General features: G+C 34.5%; 1 long non-coding RNA gene across 1 annotated transcript in view; it reads right to left on the reverse strand.

Annotated features, from left to right (window-relative positions):
- Positions 1-2395: 2395 nt before the first annotated feature.
- LOC109278533 (uncharacterized) overlaps positions 2396-13798 on the reverse strand; it is a 35954-nt gene continuing 24551 nt past the window's right edge. The window contains exon 2 of the long non-coding RNA XR_002085714.2: positions 2396-2875. This is a non-coding gene — a long non-coding RNA (uncharacterized LOC109278533). The remainder of the gene's footprint in view (positions 2876-13798) is intronic.

Here is a 13798-nt window from a genome sequence, read left to right on the forward strand (position 1 = left end):
TCGAACTCACGGACCGCGAGATCGTGACCTGGCTGAAGTCGGACGCTTAACCGACTGCGCCACCCAGGCGCCCCTTAAGTGGTTGTTTTAAAAGACAGCTGCTAGGCTGCTTGTTTTCAAAACTCTATTGCACTAAATACCAATATCCCATTAGTTTCTGATAGATGTGTTATAAGAATATTCTCATGGTTAAGCCTTAAAGTGCTTCTTATTGTATCCCTTTGGAGGAATTTTACATATAAAAGGCTCTTAAAATGTCCACAGTAAAGAACATATTAACTTTGTTTAATCTATTATTTTAACATATATACATTAACATTCTGTTTTGATGGTTGACTTCCATTAGAAAGTCCATCATAATGTAATACAGTAGCTTGTCTTGCTCAATACCAACCTAAATTTGTTGTCAGTGTATAAAGAAATGAGACAAAGATATTACTTTTCAAATTTCATTAACATTAGAGTTTTGGATATGATTTAGGTTTTACAAATTAGATTGAGCAACCTTTAGCCACAGGAGGTAAGAAAATTTCTTAAGTGAGTTTACTTTTGAGTGGAGTTACTTGTCACAAGAGTGGCAGGGAGAAAACATGTTTACTAATGAGAGTTCTTACAGAGGTGTCATGGTCCTGGAGGTAACAGCTTTGGTGGCAATGTCTAGTCAGTCCCCTCTAAAGGGGCAGAAGTGGCATGTACACTGGTTTCTGGGTCTATGGTTTAATTTAGGGAATATTGCCTAGAAATTCAGGTTTCAGTGTGTTAGTTTCATCCTCTAATTCTCTCTTAATAAACCCAAGTCTATTTAAAGTCATTGGAAATAATTGGAAGTTATAACTTTTTGTGTTTAGTAATTGTTACTAAAAAGGAAAAAAAGGCAACAAAACAATCTCTAAAGAAAATGGGAATCAGGAATGGTTATCTAACATGATTGGGGTTTAAGACTGCAAAGAAACTATCACCATCAGAGAATGAAAAACCAGTAAAACAAGCATAGATATTTGGTGACAGCATTGCCATTCTGGGTTATGGTACCGCTGTTACAAACCACCAGTGCAGGATCTTTTAAAGCAGCAGCCCTAGCAAGTCTTTTTTATGAAAGTTGATGTATTGATAGGTACACAGAGAGATCCCAATAATGTAAAGGAGACATGTTTGTGAATTCAAATAAATTTGTATATCCCCAAATTCTTTTTTTAATTAATTTATTTATTTTGAGAGAGAGAGAGAGAGAGAGAGAACGAGTAGAGCAGGGCAGAGAGAGAGAGAGTCCCAAGCAGGCTCTGCTCTGTCAGCCTGGAGCCCAATGCAGGGCTTGAACTGATGAACTGCAAGATCATGACCTGAGCCAAAACCAATTGTTGGACACTTAACCGACGGAGCCACCCAGGTGCCCTTGTATATCCCAAAATTCTAAATTCCGTGAACTTTTTCTGACAGCAGAGACTGTCCCCTTACAAGTGCACTGAAGTAATTCATGCCCTGAAAAACCTTGTAATGACATCATTTGCATTATTTACATTGTCAATGTCTTCATGCCCCATTCTCTCATCCATCCGTAATTACCTCTAGATTTATAACTATATTAAATCTAGCTTGCACAGAGAATTGTATGCAATTTTAACTCAAAAGAAAAAGACCTACATAGCAAAATAATTATAAAATCATATTAATTTATGTCAGTGTAAATCCTGCGACTGTTGTGGAAATGGATTCAGAAAGCTACATGAGAGAAGAGTCTTACATTTAACTAAAACTGGCTTCATCAGTAGGGGCATATAAATTCTTTATCAAAAGCGCCAACTCCTGGTTGTTTGACCATCTGGACTCCATGTTGGTCAATGCTAAATGCAGTTGAGTTGGTGGAAATGGTTTGGTATAACATTATAGGAAGGAATCCTGGGAGCCACACATGGATTTTTGATTTATATAATCTAATCAGTAAAAGGTAAGAAGCAAACCAAATCCTTTTGTGACCATGCTAATACCTTGACAAACTCACTAATGACATTTACTAGCTGGAGAATACTTATCTCTAAGATACTTTTAGCAGGATATAGACAATGTATTTACAATCATTTCTGGTTAACACACCTGGAATCTATGAATCTATGAAATCTTTTAGGCATAGCTCCATTAAAACAAATATCACCTAAACTATGTAACTGTTGGAGTATAAATTGAAGATATTTCAAGGCCAAAATAGCTTCTTTTTGAGAAACACACATCACTTAGGGACCTCCTCTGTTAAAATGGGCCAGGCAGCATCCTAACGTGAAAAGCCAAGACCTGGAGAATGGTTTTGGTAATCCTGATTGCTTCAAGTTTCATCTGGGTTTCACCATTACCTGCATTCTTAAAAGTATTACCACCATTTGATACAGAATAAGAGGACTGATTCTCATTTGGTAACTGATACTTCATGTTACCTCCATACCATTGGCCAGAATTTGGATCTATGAGTCACAGACATTTTAAAGAGAGGCTGGAAAATGTAGTCTGAATTCTGGATTATCAGATTTCTCACTAAAAAATAGAGGGTTCATTTATAAAGGAAGAAAAGAAGCCTATAGATTGAGATAGTCACTTGTCTCTAACACAGGTGGTAGAGAAAAGGAAATCAAAGAGCTTTTTAGGGACTTCTGAAGAAGAACAATCAGGTTGGATCAGAGTGACTTGTTAGATGGATGGATATTGGATTGTAGATGGACCCATAGCCTAAGTTTGAGTGTCTTGATTGAGAGTTCCCTTCTTTCTTTGTTGGCTTCAGTCACCATCAGGGCAATGCTTCCATAACTCAATCTTTGTTCAACTGCCACAATTTATATAGCCTTGTGTGTTTGTAGCACTTGTAACAGTTTTGTTTTCAGTCCGATTTCTGAAAAGTGAAGGTAGTTTTGATAATTAAAATTTATCTATGTGGAATCTAAAATAACAAATAAACAAAATAAAACAAAGAAAACTCAAGGATATAGAGAACAGACTATTGGTTATCTGAAGGGAAAGAGATTGGGGATGGGCAGAATGGATGAAAGGGGTCAACCGTATGGTGATGGATAAAAACTGGGCTTGTGGTGATCGCTTTGTAGTGTTATACAGATATAGAATTAAAAAGCCAGCCATGTAAAACTTCTATTAAAAGAAGAAATTCACATTAGGCCCAGAATAACTTTGGGTTTTGTTAATACAGATTTTCAAAAATTTTAAGACCTGTTATATAATGTTAACTTTTAATACAAGTTAGGTTTCAAAAACAGTTTATTCAAATTCATTATTTTCAGCATATCTTTTATTATACCTTAAAGTAGTTCAGTTAGATTAGATTCCATCTATAAATTTGATTATTAAAAAGAATAAATGCATGACAAAACTCTCTAAAATGTTAATATAAATATCTGTGTAAGAACATATGGTAAGCATGTTTATAATATTAATTTATCCTTTTAATTAAAACTTATCTATAAGGACTTTTGAGTGTTTTTTTTTAAGCCAGGATGGAGAACACTTTATAAAATTGTCAAGATCTTATTTTGTCACGTTATATTTGTAGTAAAACTTCTATATCAAACCCCAGACCATACCAATCTTTAACATTTATTTTTTTTTGAGAGAGAGACACAGATAGACAGTGTGTGAGTGGGGGAGGAGTAGGTAGAGAGGGAGACACAGGATCCCAGGCAGGCTCCAGGCTTGAACTGTCAGTACAGAGCCTGATGCAGGGCTCAAACCCACAAACCATGAGATCATGACCTGAGCTGACGTCAGACGCACAACTGACTGAGCCACCCAGGTGTCCCAAACCACACCAGTCTTAAATTCTTAAACATCTATAGAACTAATGAGGTAGCTTGCCAGAGTTTATGCAGATGAGGTAACAAAGAGCCTGGAGGAAATACTTTTACCCTACAATACAAGAAAGAGACTAGACCCCAAGAAAAATGCCTTCAGGAACCAAACAAGGAACTGTATTAGGTTTCAAGGTAATAATTAATAAGTCTATAGTCAATTAAAAATGGAATTACTGGGGCAACTGGGTGGCTCAGTCGGTTAAGCATCCGACTTCGGCTCAGGTCATGATCTCGCAGTCTGTGAGTTCAAGCCCCGCGTCAGGCTCTGTGCTGACAGCTCAGAGCCTGGAGCCTGTTTCAGATTCTGTGTCTCCCTCTCTCTGGCCCTCCCCCATTCATGCTCTGTCTCTCTCTGTCTCAAAAATAAATAAACATTAAAAAAATTTTAAAAAAATAAATAAAAAAAATTAAAAAAAATAAAAATAAAAATGGAATTACTAAAAAAAATGGAATTACTGTGTTGTATATCTGAAACTAATGCAACATTGTGTCAATTATATTTCAACTAAAAAAAAGAAAAGAAAAGCCAAACTAAAGGCATTCAAAGCATATTTTTTTAATGTTTATTTATTTTTGAGAAACAGAGAAGACAGAGTGTGAATGGGGGAGGGGCAGAGAGAGAGGGAAACACAGAATCTAAAGCAGGCTCAAGGCTGTGAGCCCAATGTGGGGCTCGAACTCATGAATCCTGAAATCATGACCTGAGCAAAGTCAGATGCTTAACCAACTGAGCCATCCAGGCACCCCTTAAATACATATTAATAAACACTAAATACTGTCTGTGAGCTATTAGTTTGTAATCTCTATTCTGGACATTAAGATTTGGATAAAGGAAAGTGGGCCACTATGTTCGCTCCAGGCAAAAGATCCGGAAAAAAAGCAAATAGAAGAATGACCCATTTGACTAAAGTCTCCATGGAACAATGAATGCCACAGCATCAGCAGCCAACTTCAGGGATGCACACGGTGCCCAGAGCAGGCAGGACCTCAGACCACATGTCAGTGCTTACAGCATCAGGACCTGGCATCTTTCCTGGCAAAAGATCCCTCTGGGTATTGTGAGAGCACAGTGTGCTGGCAGTAGATTTGGTGGCACCTGTGGCTGAACAACTCCCTTTGTTGTCCATAATACCAGAAGTTATCAGTGATGATGATAATAGAAGATATGTCCATGAATCCTTGTGCCACATACTTTCCAAGGGCTACGTGTATTGACACACTAAATCCTGAGACCTTAGCCTCTTGCTTAAAGGCTCAGTCCATTAAGCGTCTGACTTTGGCTCAAATCATGATCTCACAGTTTGTGAGTTCCAGCCCCGTGTTGAGCATTGGACTCTGTGCTGACAGCTCAGAGCCTGAAGCCTGCTTCGGGTTCTGTGTCTCACTGGCTCTCTGCCCCTCCCCTGCTCATGCTCTGTCTCTCTCACCTTCAAAAATAAATAAATATCAAAAAAGATTTTTTTTAAGTCACATACAATAGGCGTTGAGTCAAGATTCAAACTCAAAATATCTGTTTCTAAACATTAAGGTGTGCTGACAGAGTATATAATTAAAGGAACACATTAGGGATTTACAGAGGATCCCGGAATGATTTGGAAACTTGAAGGATTAGCAGGAGTGAGGATTAGCATAGAGAGGAGGTGTCACCACCAGAAAAATTGTATGGGGCCTTTGACGTAACTTAGTTTCACTCTTAGATAAAATAGATTACCTTAAGTAATTTAAAGGTGAAATGTATGCCTCTGAACATGATCTTGACCAAATTTTATTAATGAAATTGAACCAATTCCCTTTGCAATCTATCCATAGGAAAGATGAAGCCCAGATTAACATAGATATACATTCCAACAGTTTGCAGTTAAAAATTCTCAAAAGTAAGATATGTTTTTTGAAAATCAAAACAGTGTTTTTATAAATATTGCATCTATGGACACAGGTATAGATTTTTTTTTCTCAGTTAACAAATAACAATCAATTCCAATACATATTAGCTGCATAGAAATCAATTATGTTGCAAGTGTAAAGAATACAAGATTCCAGATTGTGTAATTAATATATTTTGTTTTAAAATATTCATATTTGTAGATTGTATGTTAGATTTATGTTGAATTTTTTTTCATTTTTTATGTTTGTTTATTTTTGAGAGAGAGAAACAGAGCATGAGTGGGGAAGGGACAGAGAGAGAGGGAGAAAGAAAATCTAAAGCAGGCTTCAGGCTCTGAGCTGTCAGCATAGAGCCCAATGCCAGGCTCAAACTCACCAACCTCTGGATCATGACCTGAGCTGAAGTCAGACGCTCAACCAACTGAGCCACTCAGGTGCCCTGATTTATATTGAAGTTTTAATGGTTCAATTACAAATATTAAACGGAGATTCCATCCTCATTAAAAAGGTTCAAATCTCAGCTCACAGAAAAGTGGTATTCAAACTTAAAAAAAAATCCACCTCTTAATAATTATTAATAATTACTCCCAAATATAAACTTTAAAACAAATTGTGTATGTAAGCAATTATCCTGACATGCTATACATTCTGTAAGCATAGTCAGAATACTCAAAATATAGATCTTTAAAAAATGAAGATGAAATAATTTTTTTAATCTTTCTAATCACAAGAACATCAGAGCATTCTTAACTCAGAAAATGAACTACAAGACAGAGCACTATTCGTTTTTAAATATAATGGTTCTAAATCCCTATTTCTGATAATTTGATATTTTCCCAAATGTTGCCAGCTTATCAGATAAGATAAAAATCATCATTGCTTTGTCTCATGACGTAGCAGATAAGAGCTTAAATTAGGATGTGTAAATATTGTATCTGCTATTTTTTTTTGTTTATTTTGAATCATTGGTGCTAATTTTAATAGGCTGTTTCCTTATAGGAATGTTTTAAGGTATTTTCTAATTTTGACACTTATTTAGCTTAAACTAGTTAATATAACCCATATACCATGTTAACTTGCCATATGTAAGCTGGACTTGTTCAGAATACAGTTAAGACCTTGGTTTGTGAGCATAATTTGTTCCAGAAACATGCTTGTAATCCAAAGCACTTGTATATTAAAGCAAATTTCCCCATAAGAAATAATGGAAACTCAGATGATTTGTTCCAAATCATACCAAAGATGATATTCCAAAAATATCCATATAAAAATGATTATAATACTGTAATATAATACTAAATAATAAAGGAAATACAAAATATAAAGAAAAATAAACAAATTAACCTGCACTTACCTTTGAAAATCTTCATGGCTGGTGTGAGGGAACAAGAGAGAGGAGGGTTATTGTGCAGGACGACTTTCACTATCACTAACAAATTTTGACTACAGTACAGTATTAATAAATTGTCATATACTGTATTTAATGTAAATGGCAATAAGGCATCAGAGGAAAGGGTCTCTATCTGCAGGCAGCCTGACCTAGAGTGAGGCAAAGCATTCTTAAGCTTCCTCTTGTATGCAAAAGCAAAGGACTGTCCATAGGTGGTTTGAAGTGATAAAAAAATACACTAGTGCCAGTTGTGGGCACCTTCTAATGTTCTGAAAAATCACTGATTTCTGCCAAACACCTCTGTCTGAGACTGAGCATCCAAGCATGGGAGATAATCACCCACAATCCCACAGCATGCATGTGTGCAAAAGAGAGAGAGAGAGAGAGGAACCATTGGCTCAGTTGTGATCATGTGACATTCGGCATCACTTAGTACTTGTATTGCAAGACATGGTTCGTTTATCAAGTTAAAATTTATTAGAAATATTTGCTTCTCTTGTGGAACACCCGAAGAACAAGTTACCCACAATTCGAGTTTTTATTGTACATTGAAAAGGAAGAAACTCTGAGAGTGCCATTTTTACCTAATGCCTCATAGAACTTTACTCTTCCTTGAGGGTAATATCCTATTGTTTACATTATACATGACCTTCTGATATATAACAGCTTTAGAAAACATGCCAGTCTAAATATTAAAAATTAGTAAAGCATAATTCCATATAAATTTTTAAATAAAAAATTTTGTATTAAAATGTATACTTCTCTGGGGTACCTGAGTAGCTCAGTCAGTTGAGTGTCTGACTTGCTTTTGACTCAGTTCATAATCCCATGATAGTAGGATTGGGCTCCTTGCTGAGCACAGAGCCTGCTTGAGATTTTCGGCTCTCCCTCTGCCCCTCTCTCTCACTAGCATATTCTCTCTCTTTCTCTCTAAAATAAATAAATAATGTACACTTCTCATTTTAGATATCTGCTATTTAGATCAGTGGTATACAATTACTTTTTATTTTTTTATTTTTTAAATGTTTAAAAAATGTTTATTTTGCAAGAGAGCAAGAGAGAGAGAGAACTAGAGTGAAGAGAGTCAGAGTGAGAGAATATGAGAGAGAATCCCAAGTAGGCTCCATGCTGTCAGCACAGAGCCTAATAATACAGGGTTTGATCTCACAACCCATGAGAAATCAAGAGTCAGATGCTTAACTGACTGAGCCTCCCTAGTGCCCAGGTATACAATTATTTTTAGTTATCAGTAATGCACAGTAGAAAGAGACAACAAAAAATAAATATATACTGGGGCATCAGTGCAGCTCAGTTGGTTGAGCATCCAACTCTTGATTTCAGCTCAGGTCATAATCTCATGGTTCATGTGATAGAGTCCTGTGTTGGGCTTCATGCTAAGCATGAAGACTGGTTAATATTTTCTCTCTATCCGTCTCTACCCCTCTTCCCCACTCATGCTCTCTCTCCCTCTCTTCCTAAACTGAAGAAAACTAATAAATAAAAACAATAAACACATACATATATTTTAAATATATCTTTTAAAATATTTTGAAACTTTATTTTCTGTAAGCTGTGTGGTATAATCACTCCGAACAGTTTTTTGTTTTTAGATCTTGTACATAAATAAAAATAAATAATTAACAACACATATTATGCTTTAAAATTTTTGAAGTCAGACATTAAATATCAGCAGAGTATAAAAAAATTTATGAAAGCCCTCTCCTTTCTAATCATATTTTTTGTTATAAATTTTATTTACTTTGAAAAAAATAGGTTTTATGCGTTACTTTTTTTTTTTTTTTTTTAATTTTTTTTTCAACGTTTTTTATTTATTTTTGGGACAGAGAGAGACAGAGCATGAACGGGGGAGGGGCAGAGAGAGAGGGAGACACAGAATCGGAAACAGGCTCCAGGCTCCGAGCCATCAGCCCAGAGCCTGACGCGGGGCTCAAACTCACGGACCGCGAGATCGTGACCTGGCTGAAGTCGGACGCTTAACCGACTGCGCCACCCAGGCGCCCCTATGCGTTACTTTTAAACAGCATTTAATTCCCACTTTCCGTGTTTAATATAAAATGTATAATAGAGGGTTTCGTTGGTTGTTTTTTAAACCAAGAGTTGAGTAGCTAATACATTCATTAAATATTGTTTGCTCACCTACTATTAAAAGCACAGTTTAGTTTTCAATACGTCGTAAATCAGTCAAACTATCCTTGGCATTTTTTTTTTTTTCTTTTTCTTTTTTTATCTTTTGACCTTCAACCATCAATCCCTCAATCCCTGCCTCTGGCAACCACCAATCTATGCTGTATCCATGAGTTTGTTTTTTTTTATTTGTGTGTTTGTTTTAGATTCTACATAGAACTGATATGGTATTGGACTTTCTCTAACTTATTTCACTTAGCATAATGTCTTTGAGAGCCATTTTTGTTCTTGCAAATGAAAAATTTCAGTTCTTTATATGACTGAATAATACTTCAGTGTGTGTGTGTGTGTGTGTGTATCTACAATTTCTTTATCCATTTTTCCACTGATGGACACTTAGGTTGTGTCCATGTCTTGGCTATTGCAAATAATGCCTCAATGAACATGGGAGTGCAGATAACTTTTTATATTAGTGTTTTTGTTTTTGTTGGATAAATACCCAGAAGTAGAATTCCTTGATGGCATGGTAGCTCTATTTTTAATTTTAGGAAATTCTATACTGTTTACCTCAGTGGCTGCTCCAATTACATTCCCATCAACAGTGCACAAAAGTTCCCTTTTCTCCACATTTTCAACAACACTTGTTTTTTCTTTTCATTTCTTAATTTAATTATTTATAGCACTTATACTATGTATGAGGTAATACCTCACTGTGGTTTTGACTTACATTTCTCTGATGTTTAGTGATGTTGAGGCTCTTTTCATGTATCTGTTAGACAGCTATATTCCATTTTTGTAAATATATCCATTCAGGCCTTCTGTCCATTTTTTGAATGGATTATTTTCTTTCCTATTGAGTTATATGAGTTGTTTACATATTTTGGATATTAGTCCCTTATCAGATATATGATTTAAAAATATTTTCTCGCATTCAGTAGGTTGCCTTTCTGCTGATGGATTCCTTCACTCGGTAGAGTTTTCATTATGATGTAGTCCCACTTATTTATTTTTGCTTTTGTTGCTTTTGGTGGGTACCAGATTAAAAAATTATCACTAATATCTATGTCAGGGAGTTTACCACTTATGCTTTCTTGTAGAAATTTTATGGGTTGCAGTTTTTACAATCAAGTCTTTAATCCATTTTGAGTTAATTTTTGTGTTTGGAGTAAGATAGTGATTGAATTTCATTCAATGGTTGTCTAATTTTCCCAAAACTGTTTATTAAACAGACAGTCCTTTCCCCCAATTTTTGGTTTCTTGGTTGTAAATTAATTGGCCATGTATGCATGGGATTATTTTTGGGCTCTCCATTCCTTTCCAATGATCTATGTGTCTGTCTTTATGCCAATACCATAGTGTTTTGATTAGTATGTCTTTGTAATGTAGTTTGAAATCAGGGAGCATGATGCCTCCAGCTTTGTTCTTTCTTTTTAAGATTGCTTTTGTGATTTAGGGTTTTTTGTGACTCCATAAAAATCTTAGGATTGTTTGTTCTATGTCTTTGAAAAATGCCATTGAAATGTTTATAGGGATTACATTGAACCTGTGCAATTTTGGGTAGTATGGACACTTTAACAATATTGATTTTAACAAACCAAAAGCCTAAAATATCTTACCATTTATTTGTGTCTTCTTCAATTTATTTCATTAACATCTTACAGTTTTCAATGTATAGATCTTTCACCTCCTTTGTGCAATTTATTCCCAGGTATTTTATTATTTCTGACACAATTGTAAAAGGTATTGTTTTCTTTATTTTTTTCTGATAGTTTGTTATTGTCATATAGAAATGCAATTGATTTTTGTGTATTGATTTTATATCCTGCAACTTTACTGAATTCATTCCTTGATTTTAACAGTTTTTTTAATGTAATCTTTAGGATCATCTATATATATTATCATGCCATCTGCAAAAAATAACAATTTTACTTCTTCCTTTGTAATTTGAATGCCTTTAATTTCTTGTAGTTGCCTAATTGCCCTCGCTAGAAATTCTAATACTATGTTAAATAAATGTGGCAAAAGTAGACTTCCTTGTCTTGTTCCTGATCTTAGAGGAAAAGTATTCAGATTTTCATCATTGCGTACAATGCTAGTTGTGAGCTTGTTATATACATCTTTTATCATGTTGCGTCTATATCTACTTTGTTGAGAATTTTTATCATAAATGAATTTGTTGAATTTTTTAAGTGTTTATTATGCATCTATTGAAATGATTGATCATATGACTTTTATTCTTCATTTTGTTCCTGTGATATATCACATTGATTTGCAGATGCTGAAACATACTTGTATCCACAGGAAAAAAAAAATGTATTTAATCATGTTGTATAATCCTTTTAGTGCATTGTCGAATTTAGTTTGATAATATTTTGTTGAGAATTTTTTCATCTATATTCATCAGGGAGATTGGCATGTATTTTTTTTTCTCATGGTATCTTTTTCTGGCTTTGGTATTAGGGTTATGCTGGTCTAATAAAATGAGTTCGGAAGAAATCCTCACTCTTCCATTTTTTGGAACAGTTTGAAAAGGATTGGTATTAATTCTTTGCATGTTTGGTAGAGTTCATCAGTTAAACCATATTTTGTTTGTTGTGGGGTTTTTAGTTATTGATTCAATCTCTTTATTAATAATTAGTCTGCTCAGATTTTCTTTATCATCATGACTTAGTCTTGGTAGGTTTTATGTTTCTAGGAATTTATCCATTTCTTGTAGGTTGTCCAATTATTGGCATGTAATTGTTCATAGCGGTCTCTTATGATCCTTTGTATTTCTGAGGTGTTAATTATATTTCCACTTTCATTCTAATTTCGAGCCTTCTCTTATTTTTCTTGGTGAATGTGACAAAAGACTTGTAAACAAACCAACTCTTAGTTTCATTAATCTTCTCTCTTGTCATTTTAGTCTGTATTTCATTTACTTTTGCTCTAATCTTTATTTCCTTCTTTTTACTAACATGAGGGTTTTTTGTTCTTTTTCTAGTTCCTTGAGGTGTAAAGTTGGGTTATTTATTTGAGATTTTTGTTGTTTATTGAGGTACATATTTATTGGTTTGAACCTCCCTCTTAAAACTACTTTTGCTGCATCCCACAAGTTTTGGTATATTTCCTTTTTTAAAAAAATCTCAAGGCATTTTTCATTCCCTTTTTATTTCTTCTTTGACTCATTGACTGTTCAGTAGCATGTTGTTTAAACTTCATATATTTTTGAGATTTCTAGTATTCTTCATGTAATTAATTTCTATTTTTATATCATTGTGGTAAAAAATTCTTGATAAGATATTTATCCTCCTAAGTTTATTTAAATTTTTAATTTTTTTTTTTTTTACATTTATTTATTTTTGAGAAACAGAGTGAGACAAAGCATGAGCAGGGGAGGGGCAGAGAGAGAAGGAGACACAGACTCCAAAGCAGGCTCCAGGCTCTGAGCTGTCAGCACAGAGGCCGACACGGGGCTCGAACCCACGAACCGTGAGATCATGGCCTGAGCTGAAGTTGGACACTCAACCGACTGAGTCACCCAGGCACCCCCTCCTAAGTTTATTTAGACTTGTTTTGTGGCCTAACACATGACCTAACCTGGAGAAAGTTCCATGTGTACTTGAGAAGAATGTGCACTCTGTTGTTTTTGATGAACATTCTATATGCAACTGTTAAGTCTATAAAGTCTAACTTGTCATGTAAGACTGATATTCTTTTATTGATTTTGTATCTGAATGATCTATTCATGTCAGGGGGATATTAAAAGTCCCTGATATTATTGTACTGCTGTTTAGTTCTCCCTTTTATCTGTTAATATTTGCTTTATATTATTAGGTATTCTTATGTTGGGTGTATAAATATTTACAAATATTAATCATCTTGTGTGATTGACCCTTTTATCATTATGTAGTGTTCATCTTTGTCTCTTGGTACAGTATTTGCTTTAAAGTCTATTTAACATAAGTATAGCTACCCCAGCTTTCTTTGGTTTCCATTTATATATTTTTCCATTCCTTCACTTCTTGTCCATGTGTGTCCTTAGATCTGATGTGAGTCTCCTGTAGGTAGTATATAGATGAATCTTGTGTGTGTTTTCCTTTTTAATGCATCCAGCCACTCTATGTCTTTTGATTGGAGCATTTAGTCCATTTACATTTAAAGTAATTATTGATAGTTATCTACTTATTGCCATTTGGTTAATTGTTTATTAGACGTTTTTAGCTCTTCTATCTTGCTTTCATCTTTTGTGGTTTGATAATTTTCTTTAATGATAGTCTTATATTTCTTTATCATTTTTGCATATATTGACTGTAAGTTTTTTGGTTTATGGTTACCATGAGGCTTACAAATAACTTGTATCTGTATCAGTCTATTTTAAGTTGATAAACACTAAGTTTGATATTATTCTAAAGCTTAGTATTTTTACTTTCACCCCCTACGTTTTAAGTTTTTGAGAGCTCATTTTATGTTTTTATCATGTATATCCCATAACTAATTATTGTAATTGTAGGGTTTTTTTTTTTTTTATAATTTTTGTCTTTAAAACTTCATA

Source organism: Panthera pardus, unplaced genomic scaffold, assembly GCF_024362965.1.
Source record: "Panthera pardus isolate Hobbes unplaced genomic scaffold, ASM2436296v1 HiC_scaffold_13, whole genome shotgun sequence".
NCBI lineage: Eukaryota > Metazoa > Chordata > Mammalia > Carnivora > Felidae > Panthera > Panthera pardus.